Below are 27,563 nucleotides of genomic sequence, written 5' to 3' on the forward strand. Positions count from 1 at the left end.
AATAGGTTCCAACACCTGCAGTGGGCAGTGAGTCCCGTCCTCTGCGAGGTGGTGGCCTGTTCTCTTGCCTGAAGAGCGCTGGCAAGGAGCAAGCAAAGCTAGCCTGCTTGATACTCAAACAGCGGCTACAACACAGCCCTGCTTTGCAACAGAGTTTTTAAAAGGAAGGGGAAGCCCATCAACAGCCCTTCTCTTTGCAGTGTTGTTACTACCGAGAACCGCCGAGCAAGTGGAAATTAGGAAATCAGCCTTGGGGTTTATTTTAATGTAAAAAAATGAAACTGTTCTGGAACTCTGTTGTTTTCATTTTTTTCATGTTTGCTTGTCCACGGGAGTGTTTTCATGCCGTCTCTGATGTGCTGTGTGAGTATGAATGTATCGCAACAATAATGCTCACTAATTGGACGGAGGAGCCGTTAATTCAGAACAATATTTGAGCATTTTAGCAGTGGCTTTTTCCCCCTTTAATCCAAGAAGTAAAAACTAATGTGAATATGATTATATGGAAATTCAAAAAAATCATTAATACAATTAGATCATTTTCTGAATAATGGAAAAGCTAACATAACGAGTTCTCCTTGCTCTTACTGAGCATTAGCAGAAGTTGTTGGGCTGTAACTGTAATTCCACGTAAACACAAATATTCCCGGGATCACACAAAGCATACAGTCTGGAAACTCTGGAGTGGTCCTACCACAAAAACTCTTGTGACCGTCACTTCGCATGACGTGATTGTCTCTTCTTCTCTTTCATCAACAGAAGTAGGAATTATTGTGTTTTTCAGGACCACTCTTTATGAGGAAACAAGGTAATTTTTTTCTTAATCATTTCAGGAGAATTGTTGCACATATAACGAAGAGGGGAAATGATGAAGATGTTGATGATGGGTGGCTGACTTCCCAGCAGAGATCGGCTCTCATCACCATTCTCCAATAGTGTGAGACCCCATCTCGTGTCTCTAAAATGACAACTCTATGACCCTGCGGGCCACTTTCCAGTTGTATTAATTCTGAAACTATTTAGGGTCATGTGCTGCCAACCTGCTCTGTGTTGTGTCAGGAGACAAACCAAGGACAAGGGGGTAAAAATATAACGAAGCAGGTTCAGGGCCCTCATGAGAACTTCCGAGCAGAACTGTGCAGGCATGCAATGAATAGGGTAGCTTACAAAGTAGGGACCCTCAAAGAGAGGCTGAATGACGGTCTACCGTGGAGGCTACTAACAGTGTTTTCAGAAAACATTAGTGTATTTTTTTGAAAATCTCATGTGAAATCCCAAAATATAATACAAGTGAAATAGCACTGCTGTGGTTGAAGTAGAGGACGTAGAACTCCATTCAGTTTTAACCCTCAAGGGTCTTCAGGCAGCCCCACAGGGCTCCAAGGATCACAGTTTAAAAACCACTGCTGTAAAAAAAATTCCTAAATTACGTGGGAGATCATACTGAGCCCGTAGTTTTCAAATGTCCTATACTGGGAAATACTGGGGAATGATAATTAACATATAAAACTTGAACTCGTGTGCATACCCAGATTCAAATATTCCCCCCATAATGCTGTTGGCAAGTAAAGCACCACAAAATTCCCAGGCAAGTGTTGAAGCGTTTAAGCAGGTCTCAGGGAGCTAATGTTAACTTGGCCCACCTCACCCACTCAAGAAACCTCACAGAGGAGTGTTAGAAATATTACTGAATCTACTCTAAGTTGTCAAAATAATACATTTAAAAAACATTCACAACTTTGAGTACCTTATCAATAATGATCAATTCTTTGGGTCACACCTCACCAATGACCACAACACATCCAGGTGTGGTGACCCTGGGCTGAAGAGACACCCACAGCCAGACCAAAGACCCAGAGCTGATTCTACATGTTGGCTAACACTGAAAAAAGGTGAACACTTTTATGAAATGATGTGACCATTTTGAAGTCTCCAAATGCTCAGGATTTTACATATAAAAGCAAACAGTGGTCAATTTCTCTCTATTCAACCAGAGGTTTGGGCATCATATAAAAATCAGCTTGATGAAATTTTACTGCTCCTTCAAAACTTTTGCAAAGTACTCAAAGCTTAGATCTATCTATGAGGTATAATTTAAAACAATGGTGTATTTTTTAAATAACAAACTTTTTTGAGTATTCATGAGGTACCAGGCACAGTTCTGAGTTTTCCACATGCATTAATTCATGTAGGTTTCACAAGAACCCCAGGAGATAACTAGTGTTATTACCGCCTTTTTTTATTTTTTATTTTTTGTGGTACGTGGGCCTCTCACTGTTGTGGCTTCTCCCGTTGCGGAGCACAGGCTCCGGACGCGCAGGTTCAGCGTCCATGGCTCACGGGCCCAGCCGCTCCGCGGCATGTGGGATCTTCCCTGACCGGGGCACGAACCCGTGTCCCCTGCATCGGCAGGCAGACTCTCAACCACTGCGCCACCAGGGAAGCCCTATTACCCCCTTTTTATAGAGGGGGAAACTGAGGCTCAGAGGAAGGAGCTAAAGTGGCTTAGTGAGCCCTACACAATAGTTAAGTTGCAGAGCTGGGATTTGAACCCAAGCAAATCTGACCCCAGAGCTCACAAGCTTAACCTTCACACTATATTGTACAAGAAGCCTGAAAAATCCTTCTGTCCACAAGGAGACTGAAGCAGTAGTTCATGCACCAAAGAGCTAATTCTCAAATTGTTACATGAGCTTCTCATCTCTGTCCATGAGCAGCAAAAAAGAAAAAGAAATAAAGAATGGAGGTGAGGAACTGGAGAAGGGTGTGACTAAGCTACTTTTCCTGCAAAAGGCAAAAAATGCCAAGAATTCAGACTAATTCACCCAAAGTTCAACAGAGGGTTTTTTTTTTTTTCTTGTGAAACAATAAAGATGAAATGTGCTGACTCGCCCAGAGGCTAAAGGACAATTAGAAACAGCCGTTGGCAGCTACCTGAGGAACCCAGGGGGCACTGGCCCCCTGCTGGACTCAGTCCAGGCCTGGGGAGCCTCTTGGAGGGCCAACCCTGAGCAGGACACAGGAGACCTGTGGCTCACCGCAGGGACTGCTGTCAGCCTTGTGACAACCACAGCAGTAACACAGCTGACAAATATCTAGAGAATTCACTAGAATTACAAAGCCTCCCAGCCATCACAGAGCTGGAGCCTCACAACCAACCTGTGAATACAGATTATCACCTGGTTTACAGATGAAGAAACTGAGAAGCTAAGTGCTGCACTCGAGCCTTGCAGAGGTGAGACTCACATCTTCTGATGCCTCCCTCTTAGCACATCCCTTGGTGCAGACGTTACTCATTCACTAGACGGGCAGCAGAATCTCGGTGTAGGTGGGCAGCCTCTGACCTGGCCTCACACCCTAGCTCCACCGTTTCCTGGTTGCTACATAACCCTTGGCAAGTTACTCGACCTCTCCAAGCCTGTTTTCTAAGCTGTAAAATGGGAATCATAAGAGTGCAAGCCTCATAGGGTTTTTGTGGTCATTAACTGAAATGAATGAGTAACTGTGTATCAAGTGTCAAGCAAAATGGCTAGTAATAGTAAGCATTCATCACATGTTAGTTTTCATTATTCATTATTCACTCATTTAACAAACTTTGATCAGACAGTTATTCTGCTCCAGGCCTGTGTGCTTGGGCCTGATGATACGTAATACACCAGGCGTGATGTGTGATAAACTCTGCCCGAAGGTTACTCACAGGCCTTGGGAGACCAACACAAGGAGAGGATTATAAAGCAAGGGGGGAGTAAAATGATACCGGCAAGTTATGATATCATATAGGCATATAACATGGCATTTTATCAACAGCAGCCAACCGAGGTGCTCTAAGAGAGTTTGTGAAGCAAAATCTTTAACTTCCCAGAACGATGCTACAAACTGAAACATAGCCTCGAATGAAATACCGACATCACAATATTTTATAAAAACAAACAATAAGCTCCTAGGATTTAGAGGTGAAGACTCTTAGTTCAAATCCCAACTCCATAACCTACCAACCTTGTGATTGGAAACAAATAATTTAACTTCTCTGGACCACAATTTACTCACCTCTAAAACTGAGATAAAATACCGATACACCTCACATGCTTGTTAGGCAGATGGAACGATGTACGTGAAAGTGCTTTGTAAATTTTCAAATGTCATTATAATTATTACTAATTACAGGGGAAATGGGAGGATAAAGAAGTAGGGGAAAAGGAGGAGAGAAGGAGAGGGAGAAACACTCGAGCGTTTGTTGAGGTACCTGGGCAGCCACAATGAGCAGGATCCTGTGCATGTGTCAGGCGTGCACAAGGATGATGCTTCTCATTGAAAAGGCCAGACAGGGATTTACCCCAAATTTTAAATATACACAACTAGCTCCCTCCCATGGAGTCAGCTTTCTTCTTATACTCAGGCCCTATGGACTCTTCTGAGATTCGGGCATCTTTACTTGGGGAAATTACACTGCCCGCCTGTGAGTGTCTGCAACTGAAGGCCACCACCTGCCTCCATCCTGGAGGCTTTTTGTCCCCTGAAGCTCACTCCCTAGTTGCAGAGAATGCCACTACCAGACACAGGGACATGGGTGGGCAGCCCATCCCAAGCCATCTGCAGAAATGTTTCTGTTCACCATACCCTTCTGGAGGCCCCACCAAGCAGGATTGATTTGGGTCCCAAGAGGGGGACTCTGAGGTTGCTAAGTGCACAAAGCCTGGGGAAAGACTCAGTATCACAAAAGAGCCTGGGGACTGAGAGAGTGATGAGCAGAGCAAGGAAGTACAGAGCAGATGGAGGGGTGGAAAGTGAAAGCCACACGTGCCAGGCTAGGGAGTTTAGACTTCATTATGCAGAGGGTATAAAGGTATTTCAATCAACTCAGCAAAAATCAGTGGTAAAAGTTGTTCCGAAAATTTTGAGGCTATGAGTTGACAATTTTTTTTCTCAAAGAAGCAAAACATTCTCTTAAGCAATATACAGAAGTAGGAAAGTGAGGCTAACAGCGGTAAAGAGTGCAGGCTTTAAAAACAAACAAAATTCCAGCTCTTTCATTTACACACCATGTGGACTTGGGAAAGTTTTTCATTGCTCACAGCCTCAGTTTACTCACCTGCAAAATGGCTACTATTTACTCCAGAGGGTTTGATCAATCTAAAATGAACATATGTATGTAAAGCACTTAGCAAAGTTCCTGGCAAATGGTGAGTGCTATGAACTGGAGTTACTATGTGGACGATTTAAAGCAACATGAAAACATGATGAAGTTTACCAACACATTGACTAGCATCAACTGACATGAACTTGCCTCCCCAATGCAGCTTCCTGATTATGATATTTTCTGTCTTCCCAGAATAGAATAAAGACTTCTAGAATTAAATTCCATCTGGTCTATCCATATATTTGATAATATATATAATAAACGTCCAAGTGAGGAGCAGAAATTCAGACCGAGTTGGTTCAAACATCCTGCTGTTGTGTAAACACCACTAAATATTTTTAAATCATTTTATGCGGGACTCATCGTTTTCTGTATAACACAGCAAATTAAAGTTCTCATTTCACACTGGAAAATGCACTCAGTCACAGGAGTTAAGACACTAATGAAATCACTATTTTTCAAGCCCGTAATACATACTTAGCCTGGTTCTAGACATGACATGGATAGACGAAAAGTACAAAATAGGGCTCCAAGGTATAATTTATGATCTCACATTGGAGATGTGACTAGGCAAAGGGATTCCACTCGGGAGCCATAATCAACAGGGTATAATCAAGGGCCAGCAGCGAGGGTTCACCCCACAACCAGAGTGGTGAGTCGGCATGGAGCTAATATTTGGAAAGAACTGGATTTGCCAGTCATTATCAGAAATACCCACTGGGGGAGGGAATCCTTCTGAGAAGAGAAGAATCCATTTTCTGACACCCGCGGGCAGGTGACCATGGCTGAAGAGAACATTACCCACGTCCTCCGGGCTACTTACCTTTATTGGCACCATTCTGACAGGCAAATGAAAGGAAATATTTATTCCCATATAGAATCCCACTATTAAAACTTTCAGAAATCCCCTCCCTGCCACTATCACAATCACTAGACACACGCACACACGCAGCTGTGGGATTCTCCTACATTAATGGGACCCTTTACTGCTCTCCTGCACACTACGTGAGGCTCTTGTTACAACTTGGACCAACTTCTGGAGAACCTGCTCCTACACTCCTAAGCTGGAAGCATTTCCCCCTACCCCCTCCATCCAGCTATCGGAAAATCCATGAGATAACCTTCTCCCTCAGAACAAAAGGGCTTCCAGGATGTTTCACGGACTCTTCTCTGTGGGTTTGAAATTATACACAGCAGTGCCAAAGGTAAGGCATTTCTAGAGGTTTTTTTCCTTTTCTTTTTTTATTACTGTTCTGGCTGTTATTATTATTTTTTTTTGTTCCCATTCCCTCTCCCTCTGTGGTATCTATTTGTGGCCTACAGCAATCACTTTAGACTTTTTAGACACGTCCGGATAGAGATAGATGACACAAGTGATCTACTTATCTTCCTTTCCCATCACCAATAAAAGTGACAGCCCGCCTAATTAGGCCTAATAAAGCAGCCGCAGAAAGAGTGGCGCCGTTGCGATCTGAAGAGATATGGCACTGACCCGGAGATACAGGTGCTGCCTTAAGGCGTTGCTGCTATTACTTTATCTCCAATACATTACAGCTCGGCTCATGCCATATTCAAATGCAAGTAGCATGTTTTTCTCCTCGATTCTTAGATCAAGAACAAAAAAAAAGAACCCCATCTAATCAAAAAAGGCGCTGACAATTTTTCAGCCCCACATTAAAAGCAAAGAGTCATTCAGAACAGTGCACTCCATATTCTATTTTATAATATCACTTTAAGCTATTGCTTTGAATCTCAGACATTTCTTTGTTAAGAAGGAAAATCAAAAATTCATCAGAAGAAGTTCTTTCTTCCCCTTTCTCTCTTTTCTTTTCTTCTAGGGCTAGCATGGGGTTTGGAGCTGGAACCAACATTTGTAGAAGTTAGGAGTCCTTAAGCAATTATTGGCGGTGAGAGTCTGACACACGGGAGAGTTGTCAACAACTGACTTTAAACAAAGTGGAAGGAAGGAGAAATAAACGGTGCTCTCAGCAAAATTAATATACAGGCCTGCAAATTAATGATGTCGTGTATTTTTTTAAACAAGGGGAAAAAATCTGAACTTTGCATGAAACAGCATTTTAAGTACATCTTTGCAAAAATTATCAGATCGTCAAAGGGCATCAAAGCGAATTGAGTCTGCAACTATTCATAATATTTCCACATATGCTAAATGCAAAATTTATCTTACTTTATTCGCCTGTTCTGTAGCAATTATTTAGAGCTATTAGAAAGAGGAAAATGTCCTTGATCTGAAGTGCCAGTGCTTGTTCTACAGCATTTATTATAAGAAACATAACCCCCTCTTACCCACATAAGCAAGCAGGCACGTGTGTGCATATGCACACGCATGCGCACACGCCTACACACAAATACACATTCTCCACTACTTACTACTGGCCAGATGCTACTTGCCCTGAGCATCCTATCTTACTTTAACTTATTCCTGCAAATAACCCATCCATGGTTTTGATTGCTACACGTATGCAAATAAATTCCCCCAATCTCTACTGCCAACTGTCAGTTCTAACCTTCTTCTTCTGTATCCAGAATGACACCCATGATCTTCCCATCCCTGCCCAATGTGAACCCTCTTCAAACATTCCTCCTCTCCAACGCTCCCCTGACACCAATGGTAGTTACAGCTCCCCTGCTGATAAGCTGTGATCCATCCCAACTCTTTTCTCTGCTGTGCTCGTGAAGTGAGGATGTTGTGTGTGATAGTCATGGCCATCATCTATGGAGGGTCTGTCAGGTGTTATGCACGGTGACATATGTTACATACGGTAATTAATTTCCCTGACAATTCTGTGGGATAGGCATATTTTGTCCACATGTCCTAACCAGTAAGGGAACTCTCAGAAGTAACGTAATTTGTGCAAGGCTGCGCAGCCAATACGTTTCAGAACTGGAATTGGTGCCTGCTGACTATTATGACAGATCAGTTAAAATGGGAGGGAGCAGAGCGGCATTGGAATTAGTGGCCAAGTTGTCTCATTTCATCGTGTGCATCCTCACAATTATGCACCCCAATCACATCTCCTGAACCGTGGGATGGGTCTTTAGCTGAGTTTCTTACCTCTCGTGTCCATCCAGATATGTCCTAAGAGCAATCCCCATTTCTTCACACACAAAATTCCTGGCTCTGCCCCCTATCATCTGGGTAATGCTAGGAGACTTACTTACCTTCCCTGAGTCCGTTTCCTGTTCTGCAAAAAGGGGATGTATGACGTCCGCCTTGTAGGATCAGAGAGGCTGCGTGGGAAGGGCCTGGCACAGCTGTCATCATCCAGCAAGCTCAATTGAGAGCAATTGCTATTGTTACTGTCATTCCTTTCTGTCATTCATGCCTCATAACTCCTTACAAGATGTGATGCACAGCTTACGAGGCTTTCTAGGAGATAAAGGAGGATAAGATTGCGCTTAGAATTTCACAGACCTAACTGGATTGCTGAGTATGCCATTTGTTACCTTGTGATGTTGGACAAATCACTTACCTCTCTAACCCTCAGCTTTAACAATAGTGAAAAATGGGGGGACTTCCCTGGTGGCACAGTGGTTAAGAATCTGCCTGCCAGTGCAGGGGACACAGGTTCGAACCCTGGTCCCGGAAGATCCCACATGCCGCGGAGCAACTAAGCCTGTGAGCCACAACTACTGAGCCCGTGAGCCACAACTACTGAAGCCTGCATGCCTAGAGCCCATGCTCCACAACAAGAGAAGTCACTGCAATGAGAAGCCCACACACCACAACAAAGAGTAGCCCATGCTCACCGCAACTAGAGAAACCCCGCGCAGCAACGAAGACCTAATGCAGCCAAAAATAAATTTAAAAAAAAAAACAGTGAAAAATGGGTATGATAACACTGATTGAGCATGCAAGAGTTGGCGAAAGTTCTAAATGTGATAACAAAGAGTTCCTAGTACTATGAGGTCACTCCCAGAATCTCTGTTTTTTTAGATGAGAAAATTGAGGCTTAGGGAGATCCTGTAACTTCCCCAAATTACACAGCCAGATAGTAGCCAGGCTGGGATTTTAACCTAAGCAGCCTCACTGTGGAAACAGCACTCCAAGTGGTCTTGAATGATTATAGAACCCTTTTCCTCCCTCTATGAAAATGTCATTGACCAGCAGCCTCACTCCCACCCCACTCCCCTGCCCCACAGACTCAGGACACACACACACACACGCACAAACTGCTCAACTCAGTCACATCAGGAATCCCTTCAAGTACATACCTACTATCGGCATGTATACATGTGCCCATGTTTCTGTTACTTGCATTTCTGTACATCCCTCTCTTTTGTCATCCACCCTCCCCATATTTCCTCAAGGACCATGATCGTGTCTTTTATTTCCCTTCCCTCTCTCTGGAGCTCAAATCCAATCAGAAAGCATTTAGTAAAGGCTGTCAATGGAGCAAATGCGGGCACAGGATTAGTGCCAAGAGGGACGATTTCTGTATGCCAAGGTCTCTTCCTCATTTTAAAGACAGAACACCTGGCTGCTACATCCCATCATTTCCACATGAACTCCAGATCATCTTCATGTGGCTGACAACGGCCCTTACTGGGGAGTACAACCTTACAGGAAAAACAACCATCAGGAAAACTCTGTTGGTTTTGGCGTGCTTGCATAAAAAGGGAGAAAAAAGCTTTCAGATCCTTTTGAACACGGGATTTTGGTTGTATGCTGAATCTGGGGCCTATGCAAGGGCTTCCTCAGAACTGTGTGCAGTTGTGCTCTGTATGTTTCAAGTGGCAGCGCCTCAGCTTCGGAGTCAGAGACAGATGGATTCAAATCTTGGTTGGGGTACCTACTGGTTGCAGCCTTGGGCAGGTTCCTCAATATCCTGAGACAGTTTCTCATCCGTAAAATGGGCACTACCATATATACCTCACAAAGATCGTTTTAAGAATGGACATTAAAGGGAAGATTTTTAAAACATTTTGTTTAATGAGAGAAGCCGGCCACAAAAGAGAGTAAGTATTCTCTATGGTTCCACCACACGTAGTTCAATAATAGGCAAAACCAGACCATACCTCAAGGAATCAGAACTGTGGCTGCTTCTGGGCTGAATTCAGGCATTAACTGGGAAGTACATAAGAGAACTTTTGGGGGGTGATAGAAGTTTTTCTATATCTTAATTAGAGTATTGGTTACACAGGTGTCAAAATTCATCCATTTCTGCACTTAAGATGTGTGCATTTTAATGTACATAAATGACACTTCAACTAAGAAAGAGATAAAATGAGACACACATATATATAAAACTAGCGAGTGCCAAGCAAACAATGGATGCCGTGTCTTAGACATTCAGTAACTATTTAATAAGCGCCTACTAAATGCCGGACGCTGTGCCTGGTGATGGAAATAACATGGTGGTAAATCATTATTACCATTTACGTGGTACCCGTACCTCTTCTTGTGTAACGGCATGGCTGGGTACAGAGGGTACATGACAGAAAGTGGACATTCAAAGAGCTGAGGCCGGAAGCTGGCTATGCCCAAGCCAGGCAGGTACTAGGGAGTACAAAACATGCCATGGGAATGGATGCCATCAAAAAGGCAGAAACTAGAAGGGAAGGATAGTCATAGGAAATGGAGGGGAGTCCAGGTAAGCATTAGCAACAGAAAGGAGAAAAAGAGGGTGCCCAGACGGGCAGGCAGAGCACAACAATGTGTGCCAGTGACACTTACGAAAAGTCCCTGAGCAGGTACCAGGGCCCCATCATAGAGCAGGTACCCATTTACCAAACCACTGGACAAGGTGAGGCCTGACAGTGAGATTGGTCCAGGCACCAGGTTGGGACAGACTAACCCAGTGGCAGCTGATGCAAGTCCACGCTCACCTCCTCTCTGAGGCTGGAGCCGGAGAAGACAAAGGACTCCACCCACACACGGGGAGAGAAGAGATATGGTGTCAGGGCACCAAGCAGATCCTGACTCTTCCCAGGCTTTGAGGGTAAATATCTAATCTGAGAGAAGAGCCATTGGTTCATAATGTGTATACTCAGACTGACCATGAAATTCCGTGGGAATATTAGTACATCTAGGGACTTGCATTAGGGCTCCTGGCATATGCGTTCTGTGTTCAAACCAAAAACGGTCACTTTGGACTCAGATGGACCTGGGTTTAAAATCAGCTGTCTGACTTGACCTTGTGTCAAGGTTCTCCTCAGTAACATGGAGATGATAATGGTATCTGCCTCTTAAGGCTATTAAGAAGATTCAGTGAGATAATGTATGTAAAATTCCTAATATAGTGCCTGACACACAGGAAGTGTCCAACCATGTAAAGCACTGTTATTAAGAGCCTGAGTGATAATTCAAGGCAGCGGGGCCAGCACACAATGATGTGTGCTTTGGCTTCATGTAAAACACAAATGGCAACAATGTTGCGGCTGTCTTATTTATTTATTTTGCTGCAGCGCACGGCTTGTGGGATCTTAGTTCCCCAAACAGGGATCGAAGCCGGGCCCTCGGCAGTGAAAGCGCAGAGTCCAAACCACTGGACTGCCAGAAAATTCCTGGGGTTGTCCCTCTTAGTGTTTTTTTCATGCCATCTATGCACATGGTCAATAGGAGAATTTTCATTCATAACAGTAAAAGCTACTTTATCTCATATTCTAACAGTAGGAATCTCTAGCCGACACCATTTCCAGATTTACTAGAATCAAAGTCCACAATGATAGCCTTATGACCTAGAAAATTCTAATGTACCTGATCATGAACAGAACTTGCTAGTGTCTCTTGTTGCAATTTCATTGTTTGCTAGTTGGCAACACATTTTGGTGTCAAAAGAAGAAGAACCTCATTCCCTGATCATTCGATATAACTGAGTTCACCATCATCTGAGAAGACACGATCACAGTTCAGATTTTCAGCGTCAGTTGACGACTATTTTAACGTGACTCAGTTGTTCATCAGCTCTGATTTTGGTCAGCTAGAAACCTTTGAGGAAGATGGGAAACCAAACTCAGACACACAGAATATATTAGTTTTGTTTAGTTTGGGGTGAGGATGCTATTTTGGGTGGTCCATTCCCAACGTACATCCCCGACCCTCAGATTCGACGTTGTCAGCCTATCCACTCCATCTTAAGAGCAGTCCACAGAAGTGGGTTTTACCGAAAGATTTCACAGGTTTCATGCTTCCACATAAACCTTTTGATGTATTTTTCTAACATTTCACAACTGGATTAAAATGTAACAAGGGTTCTATTGCCCCTCCCAAGTCTGCCCCAATTGTGAAACAATATGAAAAAAAGAGAAACATTGGGCCAGACAATAAAGGGGTCACATTACACGCTGCACACATGCCGTGCACACACTCTTCTCTCACATTCACAGTAGCTAGTGTTCTGCACACAAGAAGCTCTCCAGAGAAGCGGTCAAATGATGAAAATTGTGGACTCTAGAGCAAAAGCAGCCAACTAAAATTATAATTCCATATTGAGGAAAACAGAGGCTGAGCTTCCTTTGTGGCTGCTGGAAGTCCTGTATGGACGAACGCTAGGTCAGAATATTACCAAGAAATGTTTCTTACCATCTTTTTTTTTTGAACTCCCTGCTGTTCGTTCAGCATCTTTTCAATACCTCAGGGACTCAAAGGTCAAATGATTCCTTCCTGAATATATTTCCAGCCTCCACCCTCAAGTTTTTTGTTTTGTTTTGTTTTTTGGTCTCACCATGTGGCATGTGGGACCTTAGTTCCCCGACCAGGGATCGAACCCACACCCACTGCATTGGAAGCACAGAGTCTTCACCACTGGACCGCCAGGGAAGTCCCCCCATCAAGTTTTTAAACACACATGTTGTACAAGGCATCTAATAAATTCCTTGTTTTGTGTAGTCTGATGATCTTAGCCAGAAGCAGTTAGGGAGCTGTATTAGTATTTGGTTTATTTCAAAATGTGTGGGCATGCTTTGAGTTTTGAAAATCCGTTCGTGGCAACTCTTGAGAAGAATCCTTGGGGCCCCTTTGGGGTGTGCTCCTGTACCCAGGTTACCAGAGCAATGCCTACTGACAAGCATGTCACACGCATGGCCAGTCTGTGGAAGGACTAGGTATGGGTAATAGTACTGCTGCTCTTTTCTCCATCGCTGGTTAGAATCTACCCTAAGTGGCAACTGGCTTTTGCACTCCCCACCCTTGGCTTTCTGCTCCCTCTTTTGAATACATCTCTTTAAGTAACTCACCAACTCATCAGCACACCAAATGCAAAAAAAATACTCTTCTTTAAAACACAAGTGGACACTGAGGGCCCAGCATTGCTCTCTCGGGATTAACTAGTAACAAACAGATCTTAGCTCCCCAACCGGAGATTAAACCTGGGTTGAGCCTGGGTCCCGGCAGTGAAAGCGCCAAGTCCTAACCACTGGACCACCAGGGAGTTCCCAAGCCTTCAACCTTAATGAAATGAAGCCACGAGCTCTCCAGTATATGCCCTTCTAAGGAAGGTGCAAAGAGCCTCACACGTAGAAGTAACATTTATCATCATCCTTTTAAAGAGATAATGGAAGCTATGACAAGAAAACAAAAAACAACTTCACCTGTAAAGAGTTCTGTAAATAACCCCTGGCAAGGCTGGGTCTTCCCCTTTTGAAGATCATGTACTCAGACATCCCAAGTTCCAGAACAGCTTGGTGAGCTCCAGAGCAAAACGGGAAATGGCAGAGTCCTGGGGTTTAATTCTTTTAGTGACTGTACATCGAGGACATCTTCCATATCACAAAGAGAAGGTTTCACCTGGCCTATGAGGCCTTCCGCCTTCCAACGCTGACAGCACCTCTTGCCAGAGGGGAAAAAAATTGCTTTTTAAATATTGACTCTCTCAGTCACTGCCAAGGCCAACCAGTCAACTGTGAACCCCATTTGTTGCTGCCACATCGGAAACAGATCTCGAACTCTGCTGCCTGCCAAGCAGCATCTCTATGGCAAAAGCAAAGTGGCACTAACGATCCTGAGCTGAGATTCTAGGTATCCAAGCCAGAATTACAAGGAATCACTGCCTTACGTCACTTGAGGCGTCACCACTGAACCTCCTAGTGCCATGTCTCAATGACACCTCACACCTGTGTATTCTGAGTTCACTGCAAGTCTCCTGAGCCCACCTTGCCCTGCGGAGCTCCTCCTCTCCCCTGCCCCCATCATCATCATCATCATCATCATCATCATCATCACTAGCAATTATATTAAGAGTTACTATGTGCCAGGCTCTTTTCTAGATTACTTTACATCTGTTACTGTCATCACTACTACTAAGAGTAATCGCTAATACTTGTACAGCACATATTGTCAGGCACCATTTCATGAATTCCACACATGCAATCCTCACAACACCCCTAGGAGATAGGTACCCTTATCATCCCGGCTTCCTAGGTGAGGAAACGGCACAGAGTGGTTAACACACTAGTAAGTGGAAGGGCTGAACTTCAAACACAGGCTGCCTGGCTCTCGAGCCTGCTGTCTACGTGTGCCCTCTGATCCCAGGGGAGAGGCAGACCTAGAACAAGCAATCGTATTTCCAGGTTCCTTTAGAGAGGGACTCAGAAGGGGTTTCTGAGACCCGGTCCACCGTCTGGGAGAAGGTGACTATACGGTTGAGTCTTGAAGGACTAGGAGGATAAGTCAGGGAGAAAAGAAAAGGCAAAGTGTTCCTGACGGGTGGAATGGTGCACACACAGACCTGGGGGGAAGGCTTCCTCAGGGGGCTCCAGGCAGTTTCTGTCAAGTTAGAGCAAAGGATGAAGAGGGGAAGGATGACGAGATAAAAGTAAAGAGCACTGAACGCAGGCCCTGATGGCTCACCTGAAGTTAGACTGTACCCTGGGAACAACAGCACGCTCCAAAGGATGTGAAGCTGAGGGGCTGTCACACATGGGTTTCCTTTTCAGAACAATCCCTTGGTAGCCCTGTGGCAATCACACTAGACAAGAAAGGGAAACTAGTTAAGAAGCTGTGAGCACAATTCAGGTAAGAAATGATAAGAGTCTGAATTAATACCATGTCAATTATTATAAACATAAGAAAATTCTCAGTCTTGAACATTTTGATATTGCTTTAATCAAAAATACCTGTATAGACGGAACTTCCCTGGTGGCGCAGTGGCTAAGACTCCACACTCCCAATGCAGGGGGCCCAGGTTTGACCCCTGGTCAGGGAACCAGATCCCACACTCATGCCACAACTAAGCGTTCGCATGCCACAACTAAGGAGCCCGACTGCTGCAACTAAGAAGTGCCCCGTGAGCTGCAACTAAGACCCAGCGCAACCAAAAAAACAAAAAACCTGTACAGACGTGGGATCCCCGAAATTCTTGTCCTTTAGAGGACTCGACTGTAGCCAGCTCTTCCTCCATGGAACTCACAGGTGTAGCATCATATCATGAAATCAAAATAAGCTCACCATTTCATGTTTTATTATACTAGGACTCAATGGCTTAGCTATCGTCATTGCATAACAAAGATTTAATTCATCAAAATATTAATTATTAATATTTAATTAATAAAATTATTAAGATTATTCAATTAATCAAAATATAAGAGCTCATGTCTGTCTAATCATCCTCTTTTACATGAAGCAACTTGTACCATAGAAATTTAAAGTACATCCCCTATATCTCTCTATATCATGTCTCACTTTGGGCCATGGCTCTTAAAATAATGTCCGTAACTACCAGGAAGCCACAGGCTGGCTGACTTCTTACCACATCTGTGCAGATAAGTGACACCACACCTGGCTCCCACTAGATGCTCAAAAGGCTTATTGAAAGAAAATAATGAAGTCAATGAGTGAAACCTATCACTGGGCGTCAACAATTTTCATTTAATATTTCACAAACCTACATATTATCCCATCACGTTCTCACAAAAGTCTATGCCATTTCACCTCTTTCCTTTGGAAAGGTCTCTCATCGGATGCCTTACTGTAGAAGCAGTGGTTTAAGGGACTCTGTAAACGGTGATCCACTGACCAAAAGAGTTTGAGAATCACTGCTAAGGGACTTAAGAGACTTCACAGCAATGATTCCTGATCAGCTTCGTAACAACAAAGAGCAAGACTGGGGGGTCACTTGAAATAGTACGTAGCTCAGAAATATTCCATAGATCACTGGGATTTTAGAGCTGGAAGACACCGGCCCAGAAAGGTGAAGGGGTTTACCTAAGGTCACGCAGCCGATCGGTAGCAGACTCATTCTTAATTCCTAGACCTGTATTCTTTTCACGATTCCATGCTGCCTGCTCATTTTGTGTGAAAATATTAAGAGAAGATAACTAGAAACGTGATGGTATACAAGCCAAGGATGTTCAAATGATGGTAAAGAAGCCTCAGAAATCCTAACGTTTAGTCCTAGTTTGCTGCTTAGCTGGGTGGCCACTTAATTTTTTTTTGAATCTCAACTCTCCTGTTTGTTCATGGCAGTAAATTCGCTAGCCCCGCTTTTCACTGTCCACGAGGCTGGACCCTTCCACCTCCACAGTTGCTTCCCCTCCGCTCAGAAATCTGTGCCTCCGTGTCTCCAAGTCCTGTCTCTACCTCAACTTACAGCCGGCTTTTCCCTCTTTCCTTTCATAACAAAATTCCTTGAAAGAATCTACACTCACAGCCACCACATGCTCTGGGTCATAAGCGGCCCCGCCAATTCTTAGCTGTGTGACCTGGGACAAGTCACTTAACCTCTCCATGCCTTGTTTTCCTTCAGTGTAAAATGGAGGTATTAATAGTTCCCATCTCCAGATTACTGCCAAGTTGAAACGAGATAATCGAGGTAAAGCACATAAGCATTCACTCAGCAAGTATTTATCCAGCGCCCGTGCCAGGAGGCATTCCCGGCACTGGGGATACAGCAGTGAACCAAAATAAATGAGTTCTCATTTCCACAAGGCTTCAGAATTCCACTTTGGAGAGTTTTCCTGCACCTCCTCAACACTCCCATTTGGATGCTATAATAAGGACCTTTACTTTTCAGGTCAATAGAGTGTGCCTCTTTGCCTTAAAACTTGATGAAACTACAATTGAGCCTTGAACGTGAGTTTGAACTGTGTGGGTCCACTTATATGTGGACGTTTTTCAATAGTGAATACTACAGCACTACACGATCCATGGTGGGTTGACTCCATGGGTGCTGAATGGGCAGGTACGGAGGAACCTCGTATATGGAGGACCAGAGCACGGACTGTAACTTACATATGGATTTTTGACTACCCAGAGGATCAGTACCCCTAACCCCCGCCTCGTTCAAGGGTCAACTGTACTGTGAAAACTGTAAAATTCAACACAAATATAAGGGATTTTATTAGTACTCCTCAAGCTTAAGCAAAGATCTGGCAAACCAATCCCAATATTGTCTCTCCTTCCTTGGCATGATGGAATCTACAATAAATTGGAATCTTCCTCAGGTAGCTGGATAACAAACCAAGTAAATTATCATTCGAACTTTCTATTCAAATCTCCAGGGCACAGATTTGCAAATCTGTTCAGAGTGAAGCCTCCCTCAGCAGAATTTCCTTAACACTGTTCCAAATCTGTCTCCTCATGCTGTCTTCTCCCCTGCTCTGCTGTATCGCTCCCATGAGGCAGGAAGCTCCCGGAAGGCAACACGCCTGTCTGGTTCACAATCTCCCTCTCCCAGACACTCGCCTTGACACAGAGTAGGCCCACAAAAATATTTATTGGTGAACAGGCACCAGGAGCGATGGAGGGGTTGGGCCCTGCAGAGGGCAGTGTGTGCTGGTGGCCGGCTCGCTGCCACACTCACTACGTTTTCCTTTTAAGCCCATCCGTGCGCTTTATAAGTAAATAGAAAATGCTAACCTTAGCATATTCAAAAGAACGTTTTAGCCTGCAGCAATTAGGTTATCTCTCGGTTATTTATTTCTTCGGCTTGTTATTAGCTCTGCGCAGAATATTATTCTAATTATGTCAGCCCAATCAGCAGTATTGCATGTCCAGGCTCATTTCCATTAGTTTGAGCTTTGTCTTTCACACTGTGATACTAATTCAATGAGACATCAAACATTTAAATCGACCCGGGATGCCGAGGTCAGGCAGTTTTGCCCTTCCACTCTATTAGCACTCGGGTGTAATTGTGTTTGTCACTCCCCACATGACGGATAGTATCAGGGTGACCACTGGAGCACAAATGAGCAATGTGCTAATATATTATTTTGTTCTATAATATCAATATGTGTTTATTCAGTGCTTGTGCTAGCCAACTTGAAACGGTCACTTTAATACAGCCGCATCAAGTGCTTCTACTCCCAGTGAAGTATTTATTTGGAACGTTTGCTAGATTTTCCATGGAATTAGACCAAAGGAAGGAAAATAAAAATGGTTGCCAGGGAAAGGAACCATGAAGGTCTCAAAAGCCTCTAGTGGCACCAGTGAGGACTTGGCAACCACAAAAATGGAAGGTACAATGCAATTTTCTTTCCACCTCAATGCACTTTGCAAAACTCTTCTATTCTCTGGTAAATAGTTTAAAACTCAAGGTGCAACCTATGGTATTTGAACAAATATAAACTTGACCTGGAGTTAGTGGGCACTGTTGATTTTCATGACTCTGTTTTTTGACAGTGAGGAAAATAGAGAAAATTGGCAAGCAGTGAAAAGAAAAGTTTGGGGAAATCTGTCAGCTTGTTTTGCTTCCATGACAGGTAGATATTCGACAATGAATTTTTATCCCTGAGACCCCAACGAACCCAATCTGTGCTCTCGCCATGTTATTTACCCTTATCATTATGAGACTTAAATTTGAATATTAGTATAACATAGTGTTACCCAGAGTCTTAGTTTGTTATTTCACATTTCAACATCTAAAAAATAACTAGGGAAGCTGGTTTGCCAAGAAGTCCAAGTCAATATGGTGCACTGCCTGATCAAGAGGCACTGTGGATTCCAATAGGAATTCTATTACTGGGTCTCAATGCCTTTTCACAATCACCACAGGACAGACTTTGTTACTCTCATGGTGTAAGTGAAAAACTTAAGCCTGGAGAAGCTCGTATCTAAGCTGAAGATCCCACAGTTTGTCAGTGACGAAGTCAGAACCGGCTCCGGGTTTTTAGATCCCTCATGGTCATGACCTGCTCTAAAACCCCCAGCTGTCTACCCACATCTCTTAACTGCTGTCCAGGAGTTCGGGTCACCCCTGCTCTGCTGCCATCCCTTATCCAGGCTCTGGCTCCCCGCACATTCCATGTAGCCCGTGCTTGGCACTCGGCCCAGGCGGACTTATCTATCTTCTCCAAATCATAAACTTCTTACACTAATGCTTGCATGTGCAAAGATATGCATTGAAAGAAAGGAAGAGGATAAATCATCCCTAACCTCTACCGACAGGTTCAATGAATTACACCAATGTATGTTAATTGAAAAATCGCTCTTTATAAATATAGATAAACCTAAAAAGACACGACTAAGTACTTTTTAATAGCTTTTTTAAAACTCACCATTGCTTTACATGACCTTTCGATGTCTTTTTGTTCTATTGATTTTACCGTTCTAAATACAGATGTATCTTTTAACTTACTCTGAGGAATTAGCTGAGAATCTCCCATTTTCTGTTTGGGTCTCAGTTTTGCATGCCAGAACTGCCTCTAATGTAGATACCACCCAACTTAGTGCTCCCATAGTTTAAGATACGAAGTTCTAATAACTGGTTCTACTGTGGGAGAAAATGGAACTTTTACTTTTGATACTGTAATTGGACCAGGAAACTGAAAACAGACCCATAAATAAGAATGTGATGCTCTTACTAGTCAATGATTTTTGTGTTCAAAGAATGGGAGGAGCTTCGTATCTTTAACAATTTTTTCCACAACATTTCTGCATACTGATATCTGCATACTGAAAGCAGCACATTAGACTTTTTTCTCAAAGATCACAAGTTGAGCGGAAATGCAAGCAGAAATAAGAGACCAGCTCCAAGATGAAGGCCAGCCCCCTGAGATGCGCACAAAAACCTTTGAGTTCACAGCACTTTAGAAAGGTGACAGGAGCAGTAAATAAACCATTGGATTAGATTAGAGGTCAGCAACCTTTTAAAAGGGGTTTGCTGAAGAGTTGACCCCTTTCCTTCAGGCATGCTCCTCCTGTGCTGACCATATCTTTGCAAAGTAGAAAAGGTTGAACTGCCACCTGCCAATGGTCAGGTGGATAGGGCTGCAGACCCTTGTGGCTACTGGTGGCCCAGCCATCCATGGGAATGTTGAAGAGCTTGGCTTAAGTGCCACCTTGGGCAGTGACCGGCCAGGCTCCCTCGCACCAACACGGAGACACGTGATGGAGAGAGTAGAATCCATCACATCAGCTTCCAACATATTTCTTTCTTTTTTTTTTTAATTTAATTTTTTTTTTTTTTTTTTTTTTGGCTACGTTGGGTCTTCATTGCTGCGCGCGAGCTTTCTCTAGTTGCAGTGAGCGGGGGCTACTCTTCATTGTGGTGCACGGGCTTCTCACTGCGGTGGCTTCTCTTGTTGCGGAGCATAGGCTCTAGGCGCCCGGGCTTCGGAAGTTGTGGCACATGGGCTCAGTACTTGCGGCACGTGGGCTCAGTACTTGTGGCACACGGGCTCTAGGGCACACAGGCTTCAGTTGTTGTGGCTTGCGGGCTCTAGAGTGCAGGCTCAGTAGCTGTGGTGCACAGGCTTAGTTGCTCTGCGGCATGCAGGATCTTCCCAGACCAGGGATCGAACCCATGTCCCTGCACTGGGAGGCGAATTCTTAACCACTGCACCACCAGGGAAGTCTCCCAACATATTTCTGATGACAAGGAAAGTACTAGTAGCATAAAATAATAGACCAAAAGAAAGGGAGAAAAGACTAATAGACCAGACACCAGAAAAGTTAGTGATCATATCCTACCCTTCCTTCCCTTCCTATCAAAGAAATCAGACAGTGGAAACATGGGACAAGTTCCCTCATGGGGGGAGGGCGGCACATGGAAATCATAGACTAGGAAATAAAAAGAGAAACCATAGTCAACATAATATGCAGAAGTAGCCGTTTATTTATGCACTCCTTCCATTTATAAAAGATGTGTTTCAGCCTCTGGCTGCATGTACATAATAATTAGCGCTAATGAATATAAATGATACTCACAACTCAACCTGTTTACAGAGTCCCCTCTCCCCCGTGTTATTCAGGGAAGAACTGAGTTTGGAAATGAGACATATGCTGTGTTCTTGGGCTTGACAATGACCCAGAGGTTACAGAAACTGAGGACGAGGAAATCAGTTAGCAATTAACATGGCAAGAAAAAGCCAAACCCAAGGACTCTGGCACTTCGAGTCACAGGCACTGTCTCAAAGGGGGACACTCTTCCTTTCTCTGCGGACGTTTGTCCACAGAGTAACACGATTATTCCTGCAAAACCCAGCACCTGAGAGATGCTGAGGGCAGAAATTCAAGGAGCAACTGTAACATCATGAGAGGTCTGAGAAAAAGAACACAGAACATAAAAAAGATGAAAAGGATGACACTCACATTCTACTCCTATTTATTCCTCCACCCAAGCAAGGGAGGTGAACCGGTTTCCTAGCTCAGTGGATATTTGAAGCCAGAAACTCATACGTATGAGAAGTTAATAGTAATAGTGCAAAGACAATGGCAAGAGGTAATTTATAATACGACAGAGACTAAAAATACCCCAAAAAATCAGATATAAGATCTCTTGAAAATAACCACCATTTAGTGCAAAGGAAAGAATCTTTATACAACTCCATAAATACATCTGAAAATTTTACAGTACAAAAAATCGTCTGGACTAGAAAAGATCAGTGATGTTTGATATGCTCTGTTTAATAAGAAATAAAAAGCACCACACGTCTCAGGAAACACTTCTGTCCTCAGTTAGGTATACAAAACAAAGTTTGAGGGTTTAAAAAGGCCAGCCTCGGGTATTTGGAAAACTCGTTTACAGGACACCTCATTTTCCACTGGGCCCAGGAGCCAATGCTTGACGTCCTGACATTCCTGAGAAAACTTTATTTCCTCACCACTGGATGCAGCTGCTGCATCTGAGGATCTTACAGTCTAGGATATTTCACAAGTGCAAGGGCCTTGGGAGATCAGTATTCTCAACTGCAGAGGAAACAAGTGAGCTTAGGGCAGGGTGGGCACCTCCCAAGGTCCCACAATAACATGGGGGCAGAGGTGGAATCAAGAATCCAAGCCTCTAGCGGTTTCTATGAAGTACAATGCACAAAGACAGCAACAGGGGACTCCCTGGCGGTCCAGTGGTTAGGACTCAGCGATCTCACTGCTGAGAGGGCCCAGGTTCAATCCCTGGTTGGGGAGCTAAGATCCCACAAGCTGCACAGCGCAGGCAAAAAAAAGAAAGGAAAAAAAAATAAAGAAGATAAAAGAAAAGACAGCAACAAATTTGGCCCCTTCAAGCTCATTGCCTTCCTATGCTAACCTTCTGAAGGAGTGAGGGAAGCCAAGTCAGGAGGCAGGAAGCACCTGGGGCATCTGAGCATGTGAATAACAAGAGGAAGCTGAATTCATGTCACTTGCCCAAACCTCCTCACTTGCCCCTATCTTTCTCTTTCTCTAAAACTGTGCTTCACACTTGCTTCATCCAGGAAGCCTACCAGGCTCGCCTCTCCTATTCCCAACTGTTCCTAGCATCCCAACCCTTACACTGACTAGCCATGTGATATCTGCCTGAAGACTCAAGCCTCCGTTTCCTCCTCGAAAAATGGGGATCCTAAGACCTACTTCCTAGGATGTTCGTGAGATTCGGGGGAGATAATTTGTATAAAGGGTCTAGCACAACATCTGACAAATAACAACAAAAGAAAAATAAGTGCTCAGCTAAAGGAAGGTGTTCGTACATTATTACAGCAGCAAGTATGTCTCCACAGCCAAGCGGCTGGGTGACTCTCTGTGGGTGACTGCAGCACATCATGTTTAGTTTTGTCACTGTGACGCTTCTTTGGTCTCACCCACCATTTGCAGGTGGGTTGAACTGAAGTCCTCCCCTCTCCTGCCTCTCTTCTCTCACTTGATTGGAATCTTCTCCAGAACAGGGATTCTGTATGACTTCTCATGAATATGGTTGGCACAGGCTGGCTCCCTGGCACTGACGATGCCAAGCTGATTAACAGTAACTAACTTTAAGGGTTGTGAGAATCATGTACAAGGCAATTTCACGTACAGAAATTCACTTGATCCGTGCAGTTACCCTAGAAGTCAAGCAGGACTTTTATTATTATCCCCATCTTAGATAAAAGAGGAGAAAACAGAGGCTCAGGTAGGTTGAAGGACTTGCCTCTCACCTTGAGTGGGGCTGATACACTTTTGGAATCAGGGGCAACCTTGCCTGGCTTGGCAGTTTTCAAAAGGGGGTATTAATCCTTCCCCTAGATGACCTTTAACACGTGTGACTGCTGCTGTGCAGTGTCCACTCAATGAGGAGTCCCCAAACACACTTCCCTACGATTTCAGCATCTCCCCACAGCAACTTGTTTTGACCTCACCAACCGTCTATCGAACAAAGGTCAGCAAACTACAGCCATATCTGATCCACAGCTAGTTTTCGGATGGTCTACAAGCTAAGGATTTTAAAGGGCTGTGAAAAACTACACAAAACAAACAAACAAGAAAATGCAACAGAGATGTACGTGGCCCACAAAGCCTGAAATACCTACTATCTGACCCATTAAAGAAAAAGTTTGCCGGCCCAATCAAACTGTGGTTCTCTCCTGCTTTGGAAGCCTGGACACTTAGAGCCCAATCTGCAGCCCTTCTCTAGCAACAGAATAAGACTTCATGCAATGTCTTTTGGGAATCTCACTCTGATTCCCGTTTCGCTCTCAAAGGAAGTATTTGATGTGACTTTCGATGCTGAAGAAATTAGTACCACCACTGGTAACCCTAAAACACAAGCCATTAAACTCATCATACTCCTTTATCACCAAGTAATATGTACAACAGACACCCCTGCCTTGTCCCTTAACCAATGCATCCTTGGGCCTTAATCATGTCCCATGATTCATTCTTAAGGGAGCTTCAAAATGTCCTGCCTAATGTTCCCCTTCACTAATTTTTTTTTTACATCTTTATTGGACTAAAATTGCTTTACAATGTTGTGTTAGTTTCTGCTGTATAACAAAGTGAATCAGCTATACGTATACATATATCCCCATATCCCCCTCCTCTTGCGTCTCCCTCCCACCCTCCCCATCCCATCCCTCTAGGTCGTCACAAAGCACCCAGCTGATCTCCCTGTGCTATGTGGCTGCTTCCCACTAGCTATCTACTTTACATTTGGTCCCTTCACTAATTTTTAACCTTATTTTTTAGTGTTTTACCTTGCACCATAATAATCACTTTTGAAAATTATTGAATCCTTTCAGGAACCAGGATTTAAGGACTATACATTGAATAACCTCCTTAGAATAGCCCACATAGTACAGAGCAGGCTTGAACCCAGCTCACCTCATTCCACATCGAGGGCTTTTCCTCAGTATCCCTAAAAGTCAAGAAGGTTCTAAATGGAAATAATTAGGGACCAAACCCTGTTAGTTAGTGACCCTCCCCAGCTGTAGCCCACTATCCTGGAGGGCCCATCCTGAAATAGCTTTCCGGGCTTTCTCTTAGAGAGTCAGCCCTCGTAACCATAGTTCCTCATTTTCTGATTCAACCAACTGTGGATTGAATCTGCAGATGTAAAACCCATGGTTCCAGAGGTCCACTGTACTATGCCATTTTACACAAGGGACTTAAGCCTCTGCAGATTCTGGTATCCAGGGAGGGTTCCTGGAACCAATCCACCATGGATACTGAAGGATGACTGCACTGCCACAGAGGCGCACACACCACGCCAGCATTCCCCTCATTGCCAGAGCTCCAGCTACTCACCATTCCAAAGGAAGAAAAGTAGGACAGAAACCTGCTCCCAACCCTCATGAATTGTTGGTGGGAATGTAAATTGATACAGCCACTATGGAGAACAGTATGCAGGTTCCTTAAAAAACTAAGAATAGAACTACCATACAACCCAGCAATCCCACTACTGGACATATACCCGGAGAAAACCATAATTCAAAAAGAGTCATGTACCACAATGTTCACTGCAGCTCTATTTACAATAACCAGGACACGGAAGCAACCTAAGTGCCCACCAACAGATGAATAGATAAAGAAGATGTGTCACATACATACAATGGAATATTACTCAGCCATAAAAAGGAACAAAATGGAGTCATTTGTAGTGAGCTGGACAGACCTAGAGTCTGCCATACAGAGTGAAGTAAGTCAGAAAGAGAAAAACAAATGCCATATGCTAACACATATATATGGAATCTAAAAAAAAAAATAGTTCTGAAGAACCTGGGGGCAGGACAGGAATAAAGACGCAGACGTAGAGAATGGACTTGAGGACACGGGGAGGGGGAAGGGTAAGCTGGGACGAAGTGAGAGAGTGGCATGGACATATATACACTACCAAATGTAAAACAGATAGCTAGCGGGAAGCAGCTGCATTGCACAGGGAGATCAGCTCCGTGCTTTGTGACCACCTAGAGGGGTGGGATAGGGAGGGTGGGAGGGATATGCAAGAGGGAGTTGATATGGGGATATATGTATACATACAGCTGATTTACTTTGTTATACAGCAGAAACTAACACACCATTGTAAAGCAATTATACTCCGATAAAGATGTTAAAAAACAAAACAACAACAACAAAAAACCTGCTCCTAGTTACGTGGAGGGAATCACTGGATGTGGGACCAAGAGGTTGGGTTTCAGTTCTGCTCTCACCACCCACCAGCTATATGACCTTGGATCAGCCACTTACCCTCTCTGACTCTGTATCCTTGTCTAGGGGAACAGAGGGGTCCTCCTAGCACTGTCATGAACTGCATGGGTGCGAGTGGATGACAAAGCATTTAGTAACATTTGGAAGCCCTGTACAACTGTAAGAGCTTGTTATCACAGCAACAGCCATTCTGCAATCAGCCTGAGATGCTTGGAGCTGGAGTAATCAGCCCTTTCGCCACCCCTTCCATCAGTCTAGCAGGTCTAAGAATTTGGACAAGTGGGTTTTTCCCAGGAAAGAGACAGAGTTATGCTCTCTACTTCATCTCTAAAGTACTTGGGTCTCCAGGGGCTAAACGGACCTTCTATTTAAGGAGAAGACAGAAGACAATGCACACACCCCAAAAGGCTTTAAATGACACCCCACGCCTCCATGGAGAATCTCTGATTTTAAAAGAAGCATGGCAAAAGAACCCTTATCCATGCTGCCAATTAGATAAGACAAAGTGATATCAACCCCACGCTGGCTCCAGGGACCGGCCAGGATAACCTTACACATTATCCACTTCAAATTTCTGTGATTATGTCCTACATATATTATATACTCTCACACAGAATGAACATATTATTTGTGTGATTTATACCTCCCCCCAACCCAGCTCAGTAATTACACCCCTGTGTATTGCATCTATTCACTTGAGAACGTGCCTTTCATTTGACAGATCAAAGGACTAAGCATATATTTTTCCTCTTCTCTCAAACCAGCCATTGCCTCTATGGAGGAGCACCGACTTCCTTCCTTGAAAATGCTGTTCTTTTGAGTAGTTTTCACCTTGGGACTAAACATCTTTTGCCCTCAGACTTGGTCATAACATAGGCTGGTTCACAGAGATGGGGAACACTGGGGGGCCACCACCGTTTGCAAGGAGAGGAGGCTGTGTGGCACAGGACTGCTAGGAAAGCTAAAGGGAAACTGCTAGCTACCAACAAGGGCTGCTTGAAGGCCTCTAAGGACCCCATGCACTCTTGCTTTTTTTGCAAGCCATACCTCTCTCACATTATACCAAATACCCTGCATCCCACATTTAAGGAAATGTGCGTAAAACTATATGAGTTTTAAGGAGTTGTAGTTGATGGGTAAACGTGTTTCATTTTGTAAAAACTTAAACATTAATTAATGTCAATTTCACAGTTTCATATTTTTCATTCAGTAATTCCCTTCCAGAATTCCAACATTTTATTAAGCTCTTGCAAATTCCAAAGCCCCCAGCTCTGTGTTTATGGATCCAATGGTTAAATGGTCCTATTGTCAACTCTCATTGCTTGGGCTCTAAGAGAAGGTTTTGAAAGAGGAGTGGAGGGTAGGAGGGTATAAGAGAAGCCCAGAGTTCCTGGAGCAGAAGAGCAAAGGACTAAAAGGCTCAGAGTTTTAACAGTGAATGCTGCTCACTTCCTGTTCTCCCAGGACCAAATCTGCCACCAAATACTGGGGAAAAGATTGTGTTTAAAGTTGCTCCATTTTTCAGTACTGATCTAGAGTATCCCATAAATCTTCCCAAATTTAGCAACATGACACACTAATGCTGGAAAGAGCACTGTGCTAAGAGCTACGGCTCCCAGCTGAAGTTCCAGGCCTAGATGCACCTGCTAGCTACGT

General features: G+C 43.9%; 1 long non-coding RNA gene across 1 annotated transcript in view; it reads right to left on the bottom strand.

Moving 5' to 3' along the window:
- Positions 1-27,563, bottom strand: part of LOC109552146 (uncharacterized) — a 289,767-nt gene that overhangs the window by 170,692 nt on the left and 91,512 nt on the right. The window contains exon 2 of the long non-coding RNA XR_012330157.1: positions 8,321-8,528. This is a non-coding gene — a long non-coding RNA (uncharacterized lncRNA). The remainder of the gene's footprint in view (positions 1-8,320; positions 8,529-27,563) is intronic.

Source organism: Tursiops truncatus, chromosome 2, assembly GCF_011762595.2.
Source record: "Tursiops truncatus isolate mTurTru1 chromosome 2, mTurTru1.mat.Y, whole genome shotgun sequence".
Lineage (NCBI taxonomy): Eukaryota > Metazoa > Chordata > Mammalia > Artiodactyla > Delphinidae > Tursiops > Tursiops truncatus.